The sequence below is a fragment of the Bos indicus genome, chromosome 9 (assembly GCF_029378745.1).
Source record: "Bos indicus isolate NIAB-ARS_2022 breed Sahiwal x Tharparkar chromosome 9, NIAB-ARS_B.indTharparkar_mat_pri_1.0, whole genome shotgun sequence".
NCBI classification, from domain to species: Eukaryota; Metazoa; Chordata; class Mammalia; order Artiodactyla; family Bovidae; genus Bos; species Bos indicus.
In genome coordinates, this window is record NC_091768.1 from 34,249,004 (window position 1) to 34,272,510 (window position 23,507).

General features: G+C 36.2%; 1 pseudogene; it reads right to left on the minus strand.

Annotated features, from left to right (window-relative positions):
• Positions 1 to 2,111: 2,111 nt before the first annotated feature.
• The window catches only part of LOC109563498 (amine sulfotransferase-like), a 44,898-nt pseudogene continuing 23,502 nt past the window's right edge, over positions 2,112 to 23,507 (minus strand).

Sequence of the window (23,507 nt, forward strand, 5' to 3'; positions counted from 1 at the left end):
CAAAGAATAGCAAGGGGAAATAAGAAAGCCTTCCTCAGTGATCAGTGCAAAGAAATAGAGTAAAGCAATAGAATGGGAAAGTCTAGAGATCTTTTCAAGAAAATCAGAGATATCAATGGAATATTTTATGCAAAGATGGGGAAAGTAAAGGACAGAAATGGTATAGGCCTAAAAGAAGCAGAAGATATTAAGAAAAGGTGGCAAGAATACAAAGAACTATACAAAAAAGATTTTAATGACCCAGATAACCATGATGGTGTGATCACTGACCTAGAGCCAGACATCCTGGAATGTGAAGTCAAGTGGGCCTTAGGAAGCATTACTACAAACAAAGCTAGTGCAGGTGATGGTATTCCAGTTGAGCTATTTCAAATCCTAAAAGATGATGTTGTGAAAGTGCTGCACTCTATATGCCAGCAAATTTGGGAAACTCAGCAGTGGCCACAAGACTGGAAAAGGTCAGTTTTCATTCCAATCCCAAAGAAAGGCAATGTCAAAGAATGTTCAAAGTACCACACAGTTGCACTCATTTCACACGCCACCAAAATAATGCACAAAATTCTCCAAGCTAGGCTTCAACAGTACATGAACCGAGAGCTTCCAGATGTTCAAGCTGGATTTAGAAAAGGTAGAGGAACCAGAGATCAAATTGCCAACATCTGTTGGATCATAGAAAACGCAAGAGTATTCCAGTAAAACATCTACTTCTGCTTCATTAACTATGCTAAAGTCTTTGTGTGGATCACAGCCAACTATGGAAAATTCTTCAAGAGATGGGACTACCAGACCACCTTACCTGCCTCCTGAGAAATTTGTAAGCAGGTCAAGAAGCAACAGTTAGAACCAGACATGGAACAATGGACTGGGATTGTCTGTTGGCGTGCTTGAAGGCTGTATATTGTCACCCTGTTTATTTAACTTATATGCAGAGTACATCATGTGAGATGCCAGGCTGAATGAAGCACAAGCTGGAATCAAGATTGCTTGGAGAAATATCAATAACCTCAGATACGCAGATGACACCACCCTTATGGCAGAAAGTGAAGAACTAAAGAGCCTCTTGATGAAAGTGATAGAGGAAAGTGAAAAAGCTGGGTTATATAAACCTCAACATTAAAAACAGGAAGCTCATGGCATCTGATACCATCACCTCATGGCAAATAGATGGGGAAACAATGGAAACCCTGACGACTTTATTTTCTTTGGCTCCAAAATCACTGCAGATGGTGACTGCAGCCATGAAATTAAAAGACGCTTGCTCTTGGAAGAAAAGCTATGAGCAACCTAGACAGCATATTAAAAAGCAGAGACATTACTTTGCCAACAAAGTTTCGTCTAATCAAAGCTGTGGTTTTTCCAGTAGTCATGTATGGATGTGAGAGTTGAACCATAAAGAAGGCTGGGCACACCAAAGTATTGATGCTTTTGAACTGTGGTGTTGGAAAAGAAGCTTGAGAGTCCCTTAGACTGCCAGAGGATTAAACCAGTCAATCCTAAAGGAAATCAGTCCTGAATATTCATTGGAAGGACTGATGCTGAAGCTGAAGCTCCAATATGTTTGCCACCTGATGCGAAGAACTGATTTATAAGAAAAGAACCTGATGCTGGGAAAGATTGAAGGCAGGAGGAGAAGGGGACAACAACCACCTCAAACGGTGAGATGGTTGGATGCCATCACTGACTCAATGGACATGAGTTTGAGTAAACTCCAGGAGTTGGTGATGGACAGGGGAGCCTGACGTGCTCAGTCCATGGGGTTGCAAAGAGTTGTTCATGACTGAGTGAATGAACTGACTGACAGAAACTATTAAAATGATGCATGTTTTATTGTGAATTCTTTATTTCAACATTCACATTGATTTTAAATCAACAAGTAAAATTTCTTAGAAAGATGAAAGGATTTTTAATGTCTGATCCTAAATTTAACTATAAATAAAGGAAAAATACACACTATAGAAAATGGTCTCAAAATTTTTAAATGCATGTTCCATGCTTATTTCCTTTCCTTTTATCATACATAATACCAACACAGACTATCACCCAAATCATTTTACTCTTGAAATTTCAAAGTGGTCATAAAATTCAAGACAACAAATCTAAGCAGAGTTTCCTTATTTTGTTTATAAATGAAGTTATCTAAAGATTGAGGGCAGGAGAATAAGAGGGCGACAGAGGATGAGACGGTTGGATGACATCACCAACTCAATGGACATGAGTTTGAGCAAACTTCGAGAGATAGTGAAGCACAGGGTAGCCTGGAATGCTGCAGTTCATGGGGTCACAGAGCTGACATGACTTAGCCACTGAACAAGAATAAAAGTTATGTAATTAACTTTAACTTATAATTTGTAGGAGAATCACAAATTAATGTGTATGTTAAAATATGCTCTGTCACTAGTAGATTTTTATATGATTCTTTCACAGTGATTCTACTCCTCATTTATATCCCAGATGAACTTCGAGGGAAAATCTTTCATTTTCCTTTGAAATGCTCTGTCAAATTTCTCATTTTGCTCCACAGTCAAGTGACATTTCCAGTCTCCAATGGTACCTAGTGGGACAAGCACATGAAAAGCACCTGAGCAGGAAGGTAGCACAGTCAGGACCAACATTTTCTACAATCCACTTAATCTCTTCTTCAAGCCAAGCTAAATATTTATTAGATTTCCACAGGATTTTATCTTATTTCCCTTTCACAATTTTGAGCTAAGAAAACTTTGCATGCAGTAAACACTGAAAATAGAGTTATAGTTCACTTCCTTATCTGCTTGACTTCCACCAACTATTACCATTAAATTATAACCTTTCTTTAGAAAACCCTAAAATATTAAAACATCTAAGTATGTTTTACTAAATTCCACACACCATGCTAAGCAAACTACACCTATCATGTAATATAATTCTTAGCAAAACTCTTCAAGTTAAGTATTTTTCCATTTGTAAAAATAGAGAAAAATGATACCCAAAGATTTTAAATGATGAAATCAATATCACAGAGGGTATCCTGAGCTGTTATTTCTGCAGTTTTACTTGATGGAAGATTGAAACCATTATTAAATTATTTTTTAATTAAGAGTAACATTTGGTACCTTTAGCTATCAGATTTTCTACTGTAAATATTATTGTTGGCATTTGTAAGAGTAAACAAGCTCTTATAGGCATGAGAAATGCTTTACACAGTTGAGCAACAAGAAGTGAAAATCAATAATAAATGGGGCATACACATGGAGGAAATCAGAATTGAAAGAGACACGTGTACCCCAATGTTCATCGCAGCACTGTTTATAATAGCCAGGACATTGAAACAACTTAGACGTCCATCAGCAGAGGAATGGATAAGAAAGCTGTGGTACAAATACACAATGGAGTATTACTCAGCCATTAAAAAGAATACATTTGAGTCAGTTCTAATGACGTGGATGAAACTGGAGCCTACTATACAGAGTGAAGTAAGCCAGAAGGAAAAACACCAATACAGTATACTAACGCATGTATATGGAATTTAGAAAGATGGTAACGATAACCCTGTATGCGAGACAGCAAAAAAGACACAGATGTATAGAACAGTCTTTTAGACTCTGTGGGAGAGGGAGAGGGTGGGATGATTTGGGAGAATGGCATTGAAACATGTATAATATCATATAAGAAACGAATCACCAGTCCAGGTTCGATGCATGATACTGGATGCTTGGGGCTGGTGCACTGGGATGACCCAGAGGGATGGTATGGGAAGGGAGGTGGGAGGGGGGTTCAGGATTGGGAAAACGTGTACACCCATGGTGGATTCATGTAGATGTATGGCAAAACCAATACAATATTGTAAAGTAATTAGCCTCCAATTAAAATAAATAAATTAAAAATAATAATAAATGGGACAAAAGAAGCAGCAATGATTTTTTAAAATCAGGGTTCTTGCCTGGAGAATCCCAGGGAGAGGGGAGCCTGGTGGGCTGCTGTCTATGGGGTCGCACAGAGTCAGACACGACTGAAGCGACTTAGCAGCAGCAGCACAGCATAGCATTTTCAGTAAAATAACTTTACATAATTAAGAATATATGTTCATCAGCATAATATAAGTTATGTATACATTAGGGAATAAAATCTTAATATAATGGAGAAGTACAAATTATGTTTTAGAATAATGTGCATTAAAAAACTGAATTTAAAATAAAGTTTAAAAGTATTGGGAGGGAAATATATTTATTATTAATGACTCCTGGCATGTTACAAAAATACAATAGAAATTTACTACCTATTACTGAATAATTGAATTTATAGCAGATTGGTTTGATGAGGTATCAGGCTACATTTTACAAGAAGAAATCTGACACATGAGAAAATAACAGTAATCTGAACACCCTCCCTCAGAGAAAAATACGTATTAACTAAATCTCTAGTATGTTAATAGGAGAAATAAAGGAAATTGAAGTTGGAGCTCTCTTTTGCCTCCAGGTAAGACTTGCTTACAGATGTTAGAGTAGGGTCATTGTGATCTGAAAGGAAGATCCTAATATTCATTAGTCAGGTTAAAGTGTCTGGCTCTGTACTGTTCTGTTTCCTGGAATACTTTTTAGGGACATTTTCAGTTAGGCTTTTGTTTCTCTCCAGGGACCAAATGGCAGTACTGGGAGACACATTTTGGAAGCACTACTTAATTAGTGTAGTAGCCAAGTACTCAAGGAAACTCTCAGCAGTTTTGCTTCTATAAACCTTTGAATATCACCTTTGCACAGGAAACGTCCTTGGCTTGTTCTTGTCCCAACTTCAGATGTCAGAATATTATTGTAATTAGCTCGTGGATCATCCTTCAATTCTGAAATGAAGCCTGCTTCACTATAGCATCCACATCCTCTTCATTCAGTTCCTTCTCAGGAAAATTGCTGATTTTAGTCACAGACCGTCTGATCCTGAACGAATTGTATGAGAAACTATTCAGTCTATAAAGAATACATGAGTTACAGCCCAACATCTTTACCATGTTTTGAAAAACTGGAAGTCCTTGGGTTTATTTTACATCTAGAGCTTTTCAAGGATATATCACAGAGCACACATGAAAAGGAGTGTTCTGATTGTCAGCTGTGTTAGAGCTTCCTACTGATTGATTTTATAAAGACAGCTCATCATTCATTCATCCAGCACTTTTAGAATATATTATATATTTCAGAAACTGTGATCAGTTCAGTTCAGTTCAGTTGCTCAGTCGTGTCCAACTCTTTGCGACTCCATGAATCACAGCACGCCAGGCCTCCCTGTCCATCACCAACTCCCGGAGTTCACTGAGACTCACGTCCAAGTGGGCCTTAGAAAGCATCACTATGAACAAAGCTAGTGGAGGTGATGGAACACAGTTGAGCTATTTCAAATCCTGAAAGATGATGCTGTGAGAGTGTTGCACTCAATATGCCAGAAAATTTGGAAAACTCAGCAGTGGCCACAGGACTGGAAAAGGTCAGTTTGCATTCCAATCCCAAAGAAAGGCAATGCCAAAGAATGCTCAAACTACTGCACAATTGCACTCATCTCACACGCTAATAAAGTAATGCTCAAAATTCTCAAAGCCAGGCTTCAGCAATATGTGAACCGTGAACTTCCAGATGTTCAAGCTGGTTTTAGAAAAGGCAGAGGAACCAGAGATCAAATTGCCAACATCCGCTGGATCATGGAAAAAGTAAGAGAGGTCCAGAAATTGTGATAATTGCTCGCAAAGATTGAGAACAATAATATGCTATCTGTGCTTGTTATGAGTCAGAATTTCAAGAGGAAAAAGTAATTAAAGAGTAATTAAATTCAAGTAATTAAATATAGTGGGCACATGAATAAGAAAACCCAAGGTTATGTGGCTTCACTGGTGACTTCTATCAAATATTTATAGTACTAACATCAGTCCTTCTCAAACTCTTCCAAAAAATTGAAGAGGAGGAAGCATTCACAAGATTATTCTATAAGGCCAGCATTTCCCTGATACCAAAGTCAGAGAAAAGCACTAGAAGAAAGAGAACTAAAGATCCATATAACTTGTAAAATGTAAGATGCAAAACTCCTCAAAAATTAGTGGCAAAATAAACTCAGCAACATATTAAAAGGGTTATGTACATCATGATCAAGTGGGATATACTCCTGGGAAGCAACGGTGGTTCAAAATATGAAAATTAATTTTTGTAATACCACATGTACAGAGTGAAGGGCAATAAACCACATGAGCATCTCAACTGATATAGAAAAAAAGCATTTCATATCCAACACATTTTCATAATAAAATAACTCAATGAACGAAGAATAGAAGGAAAATACTTCAACATTACAAGGAGATATGTGAAATACTACTGGCAGCATCATACTCAATGGTGGAAGACTGAAACTATTTCTGCCAAGATCAGGAAGAAGGCAAGGATACCCATTCTCATCACTTATTCAACATAGTACTGAATATCTTAGCTAGAGTAACTAAGCAATCAATCAATGAAAAGCATTCAAATTGGATGTAAGAAATAAAATTACTTCTCTTTGTAGACAAGATGATTTTATACATAGAAAATCCTAAAGATGCCACAAAATCTTTTAGAACTAATAAACATATTGAACAGAGTTGCACAATGCAAAACCACAAAAATGAGTCGCATTCTTATGTAATAAGAATGCGCAGTACAAAGAGCAAACAGCAAAAAAAATTCTTTCAAGTATAGTTGATTTACAATGTTTAAGGTTTACAACAGCGATTCGGTTATACATATACATGTGTATCTCTCCGTTTTCAGATTCTTTTCCATTGTAGGTTAATGAACATCTTAATATTTACCTTGTAGGTGACAACTGTCAGTGGGATAGTTTGAGTGTTCGTTGGTGAGTAAAATAACAGGACCGTCTTTACTATATTATTTCTACAAATAATTTTTATATAGAATAACTTATGTAAATCAGAATATGCAAGAACATTAAGCAAAAGGCAATGCAGTCAACGATCAGCAAAAATATAGGAATAATAGAATGATACATTTTACAGATGCTGCAATTATCTGAAAGTTTAAGTCACTATGCTTATGATATTCAAGGTATAAGAGACAAAAATAAAAATTTGACAGAAAACTGAAAATGATTAAAAAAATAATAACAGAGGGGATTTCAATACATGAACTTGTGAACTGTACTCCAAACAAGACAGTGAGCACCCTTCTCCTTTATCACGCTATGACTTCAGCCTCCAGAGACTACTTCACCCATACACACACACACATATACACATAAAGGTGTGTATGAGTTTCTTTATGAAGGTTTCAACCAACATCAATATATAAATGAAAGATCACAAAAGATGAAAGATTCATTCTCTCCCCAAATTAGGCTTTAGGCTTTTTCTAGGATATGTCACTCAGGAGCTTCCCATTTCACTTAAGATAAATTAAAATCTTCATGAGGTGTTTTTTACATTTAACAAAACACACATGTAGAAAAGGCATAAAATAAACATGAAGCATAATGAATTATTATAAAGTGAATATTCATGATTACAACCTGCTCATCAAGTTAAACTCTGCCAGTATCTCAGACCCCCCACAAACACATCCCTTTCCTAATCATAAACCTTGCCCTCCACCCCCTAAATAACTACTACCTTATTTTTATAAGTACTACTTCTTTGATTTTATTTTTATTTTACTCATTTAAATATGAAACTCCAAACAGTATGGCTACCCTTGCCTTCATTCCAAATACATACTGCTTGATACTTGAGACAGAGTAGATTAAAATGACTCTTCATGGTCACTACGATCCTGGAGATAATACCCCCAAATCTGTGGGAAACATGCAAAATCCTCCGAAATAAGTTTTATATGGAGTTTGGGTATTTCCAATGCAACTAATTAGCAAGCCAAGCATCAAGAGTTTTAGGTAAAATTACCAAAAATTTTCCATGGGCGGTAGTAGGCACAGAAAGACCTAAAAATCCACAACATAATGTATACTCAATAGCTTGAGAAAATTGAGATCTTTATCTAGACAGAGCTTTAAAACAGAAAAAATAATTTGACTAAGATCTATTTTTCTTTGATAGGGGAAGTTGAAAGAAGATTCTCTCCATATTACAGAACTAAAAAATTATTATTTGAAAGACTGGCAAAAACCTAGATCAAAAATACATAAATAATTGCTACTTGACAGAAGGTAATTTAAAAGTGACACCTGGTGATAGTGTATTGATGACAGACAGAGAAATATTAATATTCAAGAGATCTTGCCCAGTTCCTCTGTAGTCTTTATGTCCAAATTTTCAATAAATTCTGTATTTATAGATAGTTTTATCATGAGCACATTTATATGGAGAAAATCAAATATAAAAATACGGAAAAAATCAGATTTTGCTTTTTGAGTTGATAACTCTGGTTGAAAAATATGAGAATAAATGTTGATGAGCTGAGATTGCAGGTAGGTAGACCAATTAGGAAGGCTGATCTGGACTAGGGAAAGGGTAACATGCATTGACAGAAGTTTGTCTTTCACAAAGGTTGTTTGGTTTATGCAATATTTTAAGACAGTTTTGATCAGATGCCTGCATGGAAACATTTTGTGATTTCACAAGAAAGCTACCTTTGAAAATTCTCCTTAAAATTGGGAAGAATTTGCATCAGTAGCACACATTCACTTCTAATTGCTCATAGCTTAGTGGCTCCTCACCCCCGTGCTCCCACAATCCCTTTTCAATTTTTCAAAGTTATGGTTGCTCTGCACATTTGAGTTTGCCTTTATTGCTATAAATTGTTACATGAAAAGGAATCAATCACAAGAGATGACTTGTACACAGTGAGAGGAGAGCTCTGACAAATGAAGGGGCAGGAAATTAGAAACATCAAAAGAAGCCTGAATAGTTAGGTATAAAGACAACTATAGGAGAATATGGTTCATTGAAACCAAGATAAGAAAGGATTTCAAAGAAATAATTAAAATAAGAAAAACACACCTCTTACCATCTTCATCTCTTCATACATCAGGAACAGTATATTGAAGTCATGTCTGTGTTCATACCAGCCTCTGATGTGATCAGACCAAAGCCTTCCTAAGACTGTCGGAAAATTAATAAAGAACAAGATAAAGTTCTTATACTTATTCAACAGTAACTATAGTTTCTTTTTTGTTCTGGATTTCCCACATAGACAAGATTCCACCATTGGACATCTTTACTATCTTTTAAAAATGGTGTTCAGGGGAGCTATTACCTCATTTAAATACCAAACCTACCTTTGCAACCTACTGTCTGTGTCTACAGGAAAACAGCAATGTAGACAAAAGAATCCCAAAGATCTAATTTTGAAAACTTTGTTAAGGTAAGCCCCTTTCTTTTCCTACTTCTTTCATCTGAAAACATACATCTTATTGTCTATTTTAAGGTCTGTGGATAGCAATTTTAACTATCTACAACAGGATAGCACCTGAATATAATCTTTTAAATGAGTGACAGCCCTGATCCAACATTGCACAAGCCTCTTGCATCACTCTATTCTCCTCAGTGCTGGAATGAACATTCCACAGCTGCCATATAAGACCTACCCTAAGTCCATGACCGAGTCCAAAACCTTCACCCATCCTGAACATTAACTATTCTGAAACACTTGGAGGATCTAGCTTTGAATCTGGCTAGTTTGAGTTGTTAGACTGTTAGTGATTATCTAATACTCTAGTAAAAATATTTCCTGTACAATTGCTTCTGCAACCTTGACAATCCCCAGAGTGTTCCTCATGAGGACAGAAAAGCCACTGGATGGCAGACTAAGTAGACAGACAATTGTTGTTCAGTCTCTAAGTTGTGTCCAACTCTTTGCGACCCAATGGACTGCAGTATGTCAGGCTTCCCTATTCTTCACTATCTCCCAGAGTTTGCTCAGATTCATGTCCACTAAGTCAGTGACACCATCCAACCAGCTCACCCTCTGTCACCCTCTTCTCCTCCTGCCCTCAGTCTTTCCCAGCATCAGGAACTCTTTCAATGAGTTGGCTTTTCGCATCAAGTGACCAAAGTATTGGAGCTTCAGCTTCAGCATCAGTCCTTCAAGTAAATATTCAGGGTTGATTTCCTTTAAGCTTGACTGGTTTGACCTCCTTGCAGACAAAGGGACTCTCAAAAGTCTTCTGTAGCACCACAATTCAAAAATATCAATTCTTTGGTGCTCTGCCTTCTTTACGGTCCAGCTCTCACATCCATACATGACTACTGGAAAAACCATAGCTTTGACTATATAGACCTTTGTTGGCAAAGTGATGTCTCTGGTTTTAATATGTTGTCTAGGTTTGCCACAGCTTTTCTTCCAAGGAGCAAACGTCTTTTAATTTTATGGCTGCAGTCACTGTCCGCAGTGATTTTGGAGACCAAGAAAATGAAATATGTTACTGTTCCCACTTTTTCCCCATCTATTTGCCATGAAGTGGTGGGATCAGATGCCATGATCTTAAGTTTTTTAAATGTTGAGCGTTAAGCCAGCTTTTCCACTTTCTTCTATCACCTTTATCAAGAGGTTCTTTAGTTCCTCTTTCCTTTCTGCCATTAGAGTGGTATCATCTGCATATCTGAGGTTGTTCATATTTCTCCAAGCAATCTTGATTCCACCTAGTGATTCATCCAGCCTGGCATTTCCTCTGATATACTCTGCATAAATGTTAAATAAGCAGGGTGACAATATACAGACCTGTCGTACACCTTTCCCAGTTTTGAACCAGGCCATTGTTACATGTCCAGTTCTAACTATAGTGACATTCTATCTTCTATGTGCGTTCTATCTTTATGATTACCACTTTTCCATCTTCCTAAAATATGTTCCCCAGTTTTGAGAATTTGGCTATATGCCAACAATGCTTCATAAACATGTTGCTTGATAATTAAATTTACAGTTACCTTTTACATCTAGAAACTGCTCCATGAAATCCCCCATGTTGTCTGGACCTTCTAATGTAGCCACCGAATTTGGAAAATGAAAGAGATCAAAACATCCTTGGGGTTTCTGTAGATGTGAAAAATCTGCAGGAGGAATAATGAAATAATTTTAATAATTCTTGGTTATCTTTACAGGGTTTTTAATGCCTACATAACATTGTTGCTGCTACTGCTAAGTCGCTTCAGTCGTGTCCGACTCTGTGTGACTCTATAGGTGGCAGCCCACTAGGCTCCTCTGTCCCTGGGATTTTCCAGGCAAAAGTACTGGAGTGGGTTGCCATTGCCTTCTCCAACATAGCGTTGTTACATCAATGAATAAAAATTTCTTAATATTTCATGCAGTATATTATACATGGAAATTTATTTTTCCCAGTTTTTTGCTATTTCAAAGACTGTCGTAATATATAACTTTGTTCATAAGATATTTCATAATGTGCAAGCATACGGGACTAATTCCTAAAAATGAAATTATTTATTTATAAGTTTAATTAGTACTGGAAATTACCTTGCATTGAATTTGTGTCAATTTACTCTCCATGAATATTAAGTGATATTAAGGTAACATTGGACATTGCTGAAACAAGGAAAAACTGCGTAACTGATGATGGTGGAGCAAATAAATTTCCATATAGAAAAAAAAACCAAAGAAAATAAATTTCAACCTCACAGCATGCATTCAAACACATTTATGAGTGAATTAAGGATTTGAATATGGAAGCAAAACCTCAACATCTAAAACGATTAAGAATGTATTTCTAGTCTTGGATAAGTAAAAGATTTCCTAAACAGGAAAAATTATTTAAAATAAAAATTAATCAATTGGACTACATTAAGAATGCTATTAGTCAAAATATAGCATAGTGTTACAAAATGCAAGAAAATATGAGGACCAGTGTATATAACCAATAATAGATCTGTACTCAGAGTGTATATATTTGTATATATATATATGCAAATAACAAATCAAAAAGAAAAAGATAAACAACATCATAAAATATTGAGCAAAAGTTGTAATAATTTCACAGAGAAAGAAATAATTATGGCCAATAATATATTAAAATGTGGTTAATTTCAAGGATTAAGAAATGCAAATTGACACTTGAGATACTTTTTTGTAATTATATATTTATAAAAAATTAAGAAGTTTGATAGGAAAATTACTAGATGAGAAATAAGAGCTCATATATTGATTTCAGCTTGAGTTAGCACAACTGCTTTGTTGAAAATAAAACAGCATCTTCTTATAAAGTTGAATGTTTTTTTATTTTGTTCCTTTGCATGTCTATTCTAGGGTGTTTATTCTAGGGCAGCTCATTCAGAAGTGCACCAGGGTATGTGCTCAAGAATGTTTATAGCAGCATGTGTTATGATAAAAAATATTCAAAGAATCTCATTATTCAGTTAGAGAAAATACAGTTCAGATAGGATAATATACACAACTTCTTAAATTATAGAACAATGGAAAATAATACTATAAGTCAAGAACAAAAAATGTCATATGGGAAAACCCCGGTGGGGGCAGGAAACAGTGTCAAAATAAAGTTTAGTAAAATTTAAAGTCAAATAGTTTAACAAAACAACATGTAATTTGTTTGCAATGAGCAAAAGACAGGAAATTTTGTGTAATAAATAACATCAACGTATAAACACTACAGTTTCTAGTAAGTCACTGAAGATTCTGGCTTAGCAACAATCATACCGGGAGTTGTAGGCACATTTATCTTTAGACTTGAGAATAAAAAGATTAACATAATAAATTTACAATGTTATTTAACAAAATATATTATATATATGTGTGTGTATATTATGCCTGATACATGGAATATACACTATTTTTCATGAATATAGTGTATATTCATAGATCATATTGAAAAATTGATCATGCATTTGGCAATAAAACTTATTAAATCTTAAAAGTTGGAACTCTTTAGTACCATTACCTCATGACAATATCATAGTACTATAATCAGTGATGAAAACATTTTAAAAAGAAAATTGTAGAAAAAACCTTGAAAACACCTTCAAAATAATTTTTATTATAAAATTATAATTATATTTTATAATATATTATAATTATATATAATGTATAAATTTATATATTATATATAATTTTACTATAAAATCAAAACTAAAATGATAGATTATTTATAAAATAACAAAATTACATCCATAGCTATACTAAAAAGAATTTTATCATCTTAAAATGTCAATTTTGGAAAAAGATAAAATTAGTATTTAATTAAACATAGAAAAATATTTGCAGGAAAAAAATTAGGAAATAATTTATTAAAATAAATTCAGAAATTGATGAAATAGAAAACTTTAAATTATCTTTAAAAAAGAAGCCAGATTTTTGAAAGAAAACCGTGTAATAGAAAACTGTGATATCCTGAAAAGTGTTCAAAAAATGTAAAAGTTTTCAAAATTACAAATGATTGAAAAAGATGTGCAAACAAGACAAAATGATCAAGTCATAACAGAATACACTGTGATTTTTTTCAGTGTTTTGCAATCTAGATGAAATGAGGATAGTTTACTCTGAAAATAAAATTATATTGTTGGATTAAGAAAGGCAGGTAAGTTAAACTCAGGAGAAAAAGACAGATGTTGTAGATTATAAATTTAACAGGATCAGACATATTTATAATGGACTATACTCAAATCTTCAAAAAATTATGTTGTCTTATATTTGAAAATCACTTGATGACTTAGAAAAAATACACAAAGATTCAAAAAAATCTGCAACATCAGATTTCTAGTGATTCTACAGTCAAATAATAGAACAATTATGGAATATTAAAGTGTGTTTTTTAAATAGCGGAAGGTAATGGCACCCCACTCCAGTACTCTTGCCTGGAAAATCCCATGGATGGAGGAGCCTGGTAGGCTACAGTCCATGAGGTTGCTAAGAGTGGGACACGACTGAGCAACTTCACTTTGACTTTTCACTTTCATGCATTGGAGAAGGAAATGGCAACCCACTCCAGTATTCTTGCCTGGAGAATCCCAGGGACGGGGGAGCCTGGTGGGCTGCAGTCTATGGGGTCGCACAGAGTCGGATACGACTTAAGCGACTTAGCAGCAGCAGCAGCAACAATTCTTGAGTTAAAATTAACAAAACTATTCCAGCTGTTTGTTAACACAAGAACTCTACTATAAACAAGTAGGATTTATCCCAGGAATAGAACATTAGTAAATTATTAGTGGATTTCATTTCACTCTAGATTAAAGCATGGCAGGAAGAACACGGTACACTGAGTTGCCTAAAAAGGCATTTTATGTAATTAGACCTCTACTGAATAGTAAAACAAAACTACAAGTAAAACTCTAAGTAAACTAAGATAACAAAAATGTATTTCTCAGCATTATGTCCCTCAAAAACCAATTGCAAAACAACACAAAACAAAACCAAGCAAAGATACTAAGAGTACTAGAGTCCAGGACATTTGTCATAATCTGTGTTATTGTATTTTTTCCTGCAGATTTTAACCACTGAAAGAGAAGGAAAAGAAGTGCAAAGATTGGAAAGGAAAGCAAAAATTGTATTTTCTTAAATGAAATATATTCAAATTAATAAAACTAAAAAAGAGATTAATGGAGCCAACTAAAATAAGGTAACAAAATCAATGTCGCTATTTTAAAACAGTAGTAACTAAATAGAAATATGACGGTGAACATTTTCCAGTTTTTACTATCAATAAAAAAATTATCAACTGAAGATTCAGGAAAAGATGTGTAGAAGCATATAAAATATATCACATACAACGGGCATGAAAATAGACTTGATAAAGAGTGATACAATGATGCTGGAAGGAATGGTGGAATATTGCAATGCAATGAATGTTCCAGAATTAATATATACCTTTAATAAAATCTAATCAGAATCTAAATTGATGGGAATTTGCCTTACCAGGTATAATATTTAAAACAGTGAAGAACTGCCACATATTAAACAGATTTACCAATTTTAGGAATAAAAATGCAACCTCAGAAGCAGGAACTAAGGAACGTTAGTACGTCAAAATGTAGAGTTCAAAATAATATGTAAAAAGCAAATGCTTAAAATATACTGGGTCCATTGGCCAGCCAGTTTGACAAATATCATGCAACAGTCCTAGTTCAAGTCACATGTAGTATCATATATAACTTATAATTAAATATAAAAGTTCATTAGAAACTCTGGAGAGAATTTGCATTTTTGTGGAGGAGGTGTATTTTTGGGTGTCTTAAGAGCCAGAAGTTATGAAGGAGAGATTAAAAGACTGGTTCTATAAAATTAAAAGCAGTGAACAATTTTTAAAGGTAAACTGTTAATTAGAACAATATTTGCCCCTATATAAATACTTCAATAAAAAAGCAAATAAAGGACAGGCTAAAGAAAAATGAATAAAGGATATAAAGGACATATGAAGGCCCAAAAATGTAAAAAAAGATGCTCAAACTTTAACAAGAAAAAAGGGCTTCAGATTACTCAAGAATAGCGTTGTATTTATCTAGCACATTAGCATAAACTGATAATGTCAGTCTTTGGCAAGATGTGAAAAAAGTACTTCATGAAATGCAAATTAATAGATTTTAGAATGCAAATAGGTAATACCTACCAACATATAAAATATTTGGATCCTTTAATCTGAAAACTCCACTTTCAGAGAAACATTTCACCAGAGACCTAAAAAGTACAAGGATCTATAAGAATGTTTATTGCAATTTGCAATTTGGTGTGTTTATTTGCTGCTACCTGTCCACCAGTACATGCTATATATTCTACTGCCATCCTGAAATTACAAAAGAATAGAATTTTGTGTGCTGACATAAAAGTTTTTGCTATATGTTATATTGGGCTTCCTTGGTGGCTCAGACTGTGAAGTATCCACCTGCTATGTGGGAGATGTGGGTTTGATCCCTGGGTTGGGAAGGTCCCCTGGAGGAGGGCATGGAAACCCACTCCAGTATTCTTGCCTGGAGAATTCCATGGACAGAGGAGCCTGGCTGGCAGCAGTCCATAGGGTCTCAAAAAGCTGGACATGATTGAGTGACTAAGCACAACACATATAATAACACTGCAAGCAATGTTTGTGATGATCTAATTTACGTATATATTGGTTTAATGTATAAGACAAGATCAGAAAAATTATGATAATCACATTTGAAAGAATGTAGATGAGTAGGGATGGAGAACAATATTTGAAGAAAATATTTTTGCTTATGCAAAGTATTCATAAGTTATTTCTATGACATACTTTAGCTTTTTTGTTGTTGAGATCTTTCGGTGCCAAATAATATGGGTTGTGGGAAGAGAAGATGAGAGGGGATGGTCTCTTGTCATGGTTTATTGTGCGTAGTTTGTATTCCAGGAAGGGGATGCTATCAACCGTTTCCACAATTTCAGTTCTGTTACGATGTCCCTCAAAATAAATCAAGCTTCATATCTGCTGAGACCAGATGGTGCCTGTAAAAATAAATAATATTGTTTTCAACCTTGAATAAATTTTTCATAGTAAATATCAATAGTCAAAGCCATCCATTTCAAAATCATTTGGAGCTTTTAATTCCTGTTAACCACTCTAAATGTGCCAGTGAATTTGCCCAAGTTTTTTGTTTTATTTTTATTTTTACATTAACATTAATAAAGGTGGTACCATGGCCTCTTACTTCCTTTTCAACCTGAAGAGCTGTAGTGATTCTGATTCCAAGACAGTGATTCAGATTAATCCTTCAGCTTTTCTGTTTCCTGTACTTCAAGTAAACTCCCTTAATACAGTTTTCTGAGGCTCCCTGTTTCTTCTTCCTTAGTCTCCTCTCTTACAGCTTTATCTTTTAAAGTATAGACTAATTAAGAGCTTAAGACTAAGAAGAGCTTTCACTTCTTTTTCTGTTTTATTATCATGTAACATGTCTTCTTACACAGTGTTGAATAAAACTAAGGACAGCAGGCAGTCTTATCTTGTTCTTGATTTTTTGTGAAGAAACATTTTTGAAAACATTTTTCACTAAATGTTGCACTGGTGTGTGATGTTTGTGGCAGTTTTTGTAGATTCTCTTTTTCAGGTTAAAAGTGTTCCCTTTTCTCCCTAGTTTGCTAACAGTTTCCTGCATGAATGGCTGCTGAATTTTACTGAACGCTGGTTCTGCAATTATTGCATTGATAATACAGGCTTTCTCTTATACTCTAGCAATGTGAATGAAACTTTTCAAACCAACCTTGACTATTGAACTAAGCCCACCTTTGTCATGGTGTATTTTTTTTTAACATTGCTACCTTGGTTTTGCTTACAATGGTTTTAGGATTTTTGCGTCTATTTTCACAAAAATAGCATCAGTAATCTAAAAGGATGTGAGATGTTAACAGTCTTATAGTGTCACTACTCTACTGATTTATATAGATGATTGATTTGATACAGTTTATAGTGAATTCTGGAGACTCTGTAAGCTTCTCTCTAAAGATGAATGAAACTCAGTAAGCTGGACTGAGAACTGGATATTATGTCACTTCAGTCCTGTTTGACTCCTTGTGACCCTATGGACCTTGGCCCACCAGGCTCCTCTGTCCATGGGGATTCTCCAGGCAAGAATACTGGGGTGGTTTGCCATTTCCTCCTCAGGGGATCTTTCGAATCCAGGGATCGAACCTGCATGTCATGTCTCCTGCACTGGCAGGCAGGTTCTTTACCACTTAGTGCTACCTAGGAAGCCCTTATGAGGTGAAGTGAATTGAAAGTCACTCAGTTGTGTCTGATTCTTTGCGACCCCATGGACTATACAGTCCATGGAATTCTCCAGGCCAGAATACTGGAGTGAGTAGCCTTTCCCTTCTCCAGGGGACCTTCCCAACCCAGGGACTGAACCCAGGTCTCCCGCATTGCAGGCGGATTCTTTACCAGCTGAGCCACAAGGGGCGCCCATGGGATAGTGCAAATAAAAGCCTGGAGATTGAGCATCAGTCTTCTGAGAATGGTCTAAAAGATTTTACTAAGCATTCCATGACAAACAAAACTGTTGCTATAGCTTTCAAACGCATCCTTTTGTGTGCAGTACAGTTTGTCGAAGTTAAGTAAATATGACTCCTGGTTACATGTAGACCTCTTTAATATCTCCAACACTTTTGACCACTTTTTTTGTTTGTTTCTGGAGGAACCTGATATGTTCCTAAAGTCAACAAAATTTTGCCCAATTTATTTATCCAAACTGAGCTACTGGTTGACACCCTAGAAAGCTACCTATTGACCAAGACAACCTGCACAGAATATATCTCTCTCAGCAGCACATCAGTCTCTCACATCCCTGAAATCACATCAGAAGGGATCTTGTCTCATCAGTTCATCTGTGAGTAGTAATAGGGTAGACTCGATCTCTTTCAAGTCTCACCCTCATTTCAATGTAAAAATGTACTTTTTCTCCTCAGTTTTCTAATTTTCCTCCTTTTCTTTTGAGCTTCCATACAAAAGTAAGAAGGAGACACAAGATCTCCTTTCTCTTTATATAGTCATTGTCTTTTATTATATTCATCATGGAAAAACAAACTATTTATGTCTCACCAATCCTGAGTTCCTACATGTATCTATCCTATTCCCTGCTCTTTTTGCATTGTTTCTGAGAGCTCTTATAATTCTCTCTCCTGAGACTGTGCAAGACAGAATGAACTAAATTAGCAAAAAATAGAGTGATGTTTAGAATGTTTGTGTGGCTGCCTGCCACTTTCCTCTTTTCACAGCATCCAGAGTCTCTGAAATTAGTGCCTTTTAATGATTGTTTGGGGTGACAACGTGGGGTGTCAGAAAGTGTGTGATAGTTACTCATACTGCCATTTTGGCTTTTCACTTCAATCACATTTTCTACTTACAAACTTCTACATTCGTGCATATTATACAATATGGATTCTCCCTTACTATACTCCTTGCTGCTGCTGCTAAGTCGCTTCAGTCGTGTCTGACTCTGTGCGACCCCACAGATGGCAGCCCATCAGGCTCCCCCCGTCCCTGGGATTCTCCAGGCAAGAACACTGGAGTGGGTTGCCATTAAGAACACTGGAGTGGGTTGCCATTTCCTTCTCCTTAGGCTCTGAGTATTCTATGTTTTTTACTGGAGAATTTGTGATGCTTATGTCAAAAGAATGCTCTCCATCTACCTCTATCGAAACCATTCTTTGTGTGGTTTATCAGCCTATCTATTCAGTCCTTAGTTCTCAATAGATGTTGACTGAAGTTCAACAGGAGTGAGGAACCCTCCAAAAGTTTAGTAGGATCTAACCTGGGTGCCAAATAACATTCCACAAAGGCTTCTCTGTAGGTTGAGATAAGCATTCAATGAAATCAAGACAGTGCTTTGGCATTATTTTGATTCTCATGTTTTAGGATGAATAGCTTGGTTGTTAAAATGTAAATTTCTAGATGATACCAGATGCCATGATCTTAGTTTTCTGAATGTTGAGTTTTAAGCAAACTTTTTCCCCTCTCCTCTTTCACTTTCATCAAGAGGCTCTTTAGTTCTTCTTCACTTTCTGCCATAAGAATGGTGTCATCTGCATATCTGAGGTTATTGATATTTCTCTCCACAAACTTGATTCCAGCTTGTGCTTTATTCAGCCCAGCATTTCTCATGATGTACTCTGCATATAAGTTAAATAAGCAGGGTGACAATATACAGACTTGATGTACTCCTTTCCTGATTTGGAACCAGTCTGTTGTTCCATGTCTAGTTCTAACTGTTGCTTCTTGACCTGCATACAGATTTCTCAGGAGGCAGGTAAGGTGGTCTGGTTTTCCTATCTCTTTAAGAATAACGTTCATACTGGTCAACAATACAGAACATGCCAGCAAGACAAAAGAATAATATGTGGTGAATTACCTTAGCTATAATCATTTTCAGGAAAAGCACAGTGATGTATATATAGCACAGAGAACTCTACTCAATATTCTGTAATAACCTACATGGGAAAAGAATCCTACAAAAAAAGAGTGGATACATGTACATGTAAGGCTTCCCTGGTGGTTCAGATGGTAAAGTGTCTGCCTGCAATGCGGGAGACCCGGGTTTGATCCCTGAGTTGGGGAGATCCCCTGGAGAAGGAAATGGCAACCCACTCCAGTACTCTTGCCTGGAAAATCCCATAGACAGAGGAGCCTGGTAGGTTACAGCCCCTGGGGTCGCAAGGAGTCAGACATGACTGAGTGACTTAATCCAATCCAATGTATATGTATAACTGATTTCGCTTTGCTGTACATGTGAAACTAACACAACGTTGTAAATCAACTATATGCTAATAAAAAAAATTTTTAAGTACAGTGATATAGAATCTTTGTGGGTAACTGTTTTATGCATTGGCAATCCTGTGATCTTATTAGGATATGATAAGAACAATTGAACTAATTATTTCCATTGAATAAGTATTTACTGGCTGCTCACTCTGCTCTAGATCCTGAGGTCACATGGAAACAAAAAACTGGTCTCTGTCTTCAAGGAAATTGAAACCTACACCTTAAAGTATTATGCAGTCACTAAAATGACTATAGATAAATGAAAGAATGTGAACAAGTGGGAAAGTTAAGTGAAAAACAAGGTGTCAAATTATGACATCCCAAATTTTGGGGGGTAATAAAATTTGGACACACAATTTTGCAGTTTTGCTTTGAACTGATTCCCAAGTATGCTTGCTTTAGAATAGTGTGAAAGTGAAAGCCCTTCAATTGTATCCAGCTCTTTGTAACCCGGTGAACAGGAGCCTGCCAGGCTCCTCTGTCCATGGGATTTCACAGGCAAATCTACTGGAGTGAGTTGCCATTTCCTCCTCCAGGGGATCTTCCCAACCCTACGATCGAACCCAGATCTCCCACACTGCAGGAGGATGCTTTACCATCTGAGCCACCAGGGAAATCCTAGAATGCTGCACCTGGCCTTACAGTATATTTTAATTCCCAATGTTTTACAACTGTGGAAACTGAAACTTAGATTAAATAACCTGCCATACAATTAGTAATTCATAGAAATGCAATTAGACACCAGGGCTCCTCTTCACATGAACCGTAAGTAGTTCTTATCTATTAATTCTACATAATCCCAGGTCCTGAACGTTTACAGCTCAGCCTCATATCAGTTGTTTGACTGATAGTTTCTGGACACTGCACTTTTAATGGTGACATTGACAATAGCTAAATCACTGAAGTGTGTTGAATAATAAATATAGTGAGCTTTAGTTGGGGTCGCAGAGAGTCGAACACTGATAAGTGACTTCACTTTCACTTTTCACTTTCATGCATGGGAGAAGGAAATGGCAACCCACTCCAGTATTCTTGCCTGGAGAATCCCAGGGACGGGGGAGCCTTGTGGGCTGCCGTCTATGGGGTCGCACAGAGTCGGACATGACTGAAGCGACTTAGCAGCAGCAGCAGTTTTGTATTACTACATAACACATTATCACAAGCCTATGGTTTAAAATATCACCCATTTATTATCTCTGAGTTCTGTAGACAAAAGGTCCAGCATGATGGCTGGGTTCTTTGCTTAAAATCGGCAAGGCTGAAATCAAAGAGTTGGCCAGATTTTATTTCTTTTTGAATACTCTGGGGGGTACCCACTACTAAGTGCATTCAGGTTGTTAGAAGAATTTAGTTAGTTGTGGTTGCAAAACTATTTACTTGACAAGTAGCCCCTTCACCTTCTAGCAAGCCATGGCCTCTTGAATCCCTCCTGTGCTTCAAATCTTGCTGACTTTCCTTTCACCTTCCTCTTCTGCCCCACAGGTTCACTGAATCACATTGAGCCCAAATGGATAAGCCAGGATAGTCCCCCAATTTTAATTAATGTCAGCTAATTAGTAACCTTAATTACATCTGCAAAGTCCTTTTTTGCCTTGGAAGGCAAACACATGCATAGTTGTGTAGAATGGGGGAACTTCTTGGGAGAAGATTCCTAACTCTGCCTATCCCAGAATGTTAATTTGATTTAAGCCCCATAGCAAGAGCTCATCAGTTTCTATGAGGATGATAGAAATGCTAAGCTACCCCTTTGTTCTCTTGTCCTCTGCCTTTGAATGGGATGGTTAGAGAAGGAAATGGGGGCAATCCCCTTCTTAAGCAAACTGTCTTTCTCTCCATTTAAAAACTTTGAACCTTGGAGTAATGGCATTTATGAAGGCAGTATATGCTGTGTGGAAAAAGTAGGGCCACCATAAGGACCACTTCCAGAAAGGGGGAACCTTGCAACTAAGAATGTCACGTCCTCCTTTAAGATGGACCTTTAAGGTGGCATGCATGCTCAATCTTAGTTCCCCAACCCGGGATCAAATCTGTGCCCCCTGAAGCAGAAGCACAGTCTTAACCACTGGATGGCCAGAGAAGTCCCCCTTAGGGGTTCTTTACCATGGACTTCAGTGAAGGATTTCTTTGCAATAAAGAAAACACAAAAAAGAAGAACTTAAATGAAAAGTGGGAAACTAGTCAGATATGTGCAGTCTGACCAATGGAAAACAACGGGCTTGTGTGCTCAGAGGACCAGTAACATTATCAATAATCAGGACTATCGCCCAAGTATTACACCTCATACATTACAGTCCACACTCCCAAGTGAGAAACCAGACTTCTCACCTGCACCTTGAATTCGTATCAATGGGAAAGAACCCAGGAGTCTGGGGGCATGCCACGAAGTTGGGATAAAAATGGTAATATAGAACATTAGGTTGTCTTTTATTATTTTAGTATAAAATACAAAAAAATTGGTAATTCTATAATTATAAATAAGTCTATAAACTTATTTCCAGTTTTAGAAATAAGGTATTATCTTACCACTGTGACGTATGTGTCTGTTCAAAATGTTAACTAAAGGCAAAATGAAAGAAAGGGTTTAAGATTCAAATTGTTCCAGAATTGGTCAGATGCAATATTTCAAGGCTGGTTCTGGGGTCCTTTTGACATATCTCCAAGATTGTTTGTATACCTCTTTTCTTTCTGGTATAATAAGATGATCCAAACTCATTTGCATTTTCTTTGCCCCATCTCTGTAATCAGTCATTTCTCCTGATTTCTGTAAACAGAGGTTGGTATTAAGAAACCAAGATCTTGGTTTTATTTGTGCTCACTGCTCTGACTTTTCATAGCTTTTATGTCCCCTAGCAGACAGACATAGGAAATATAAAATGGTGCAGTCTGAAATGATATGAAATAATATGCCCCAAGTTACCTCAATTTTTTGAGCTCTCAAAAGACATAAAAAGAAAAGATGAATTGATTATTTGGAGTGAGGAAGAAAAGCCAGTTACTACATCACAACTATATAGGACTTTCTAAATCCTTTCTTCCATTTTGCCTTTAGTTAATATTTTGAACAATTATTGTACCATCCAAAACCTTAGAAAGCTAAGATTTCAGTAAGCCTTGGAAAGTTCCACGGAAAGAAGATTACTAACATTCTTACTCGCTCATGAACCGTATCCTTGTTTGGTAGAGAACTGAGACAACTGAAACAACGCTTTTGATCACTGATGCAGCACTTTTTTTTTTTAAACTTGTGTTACTGCAGATTGACCTAGAAAGAATAGGGGAAAGATCTTGGAGCTTCTCAAAAGACTCCTTAAGTATTTAGTTTAATGAAAACTCAT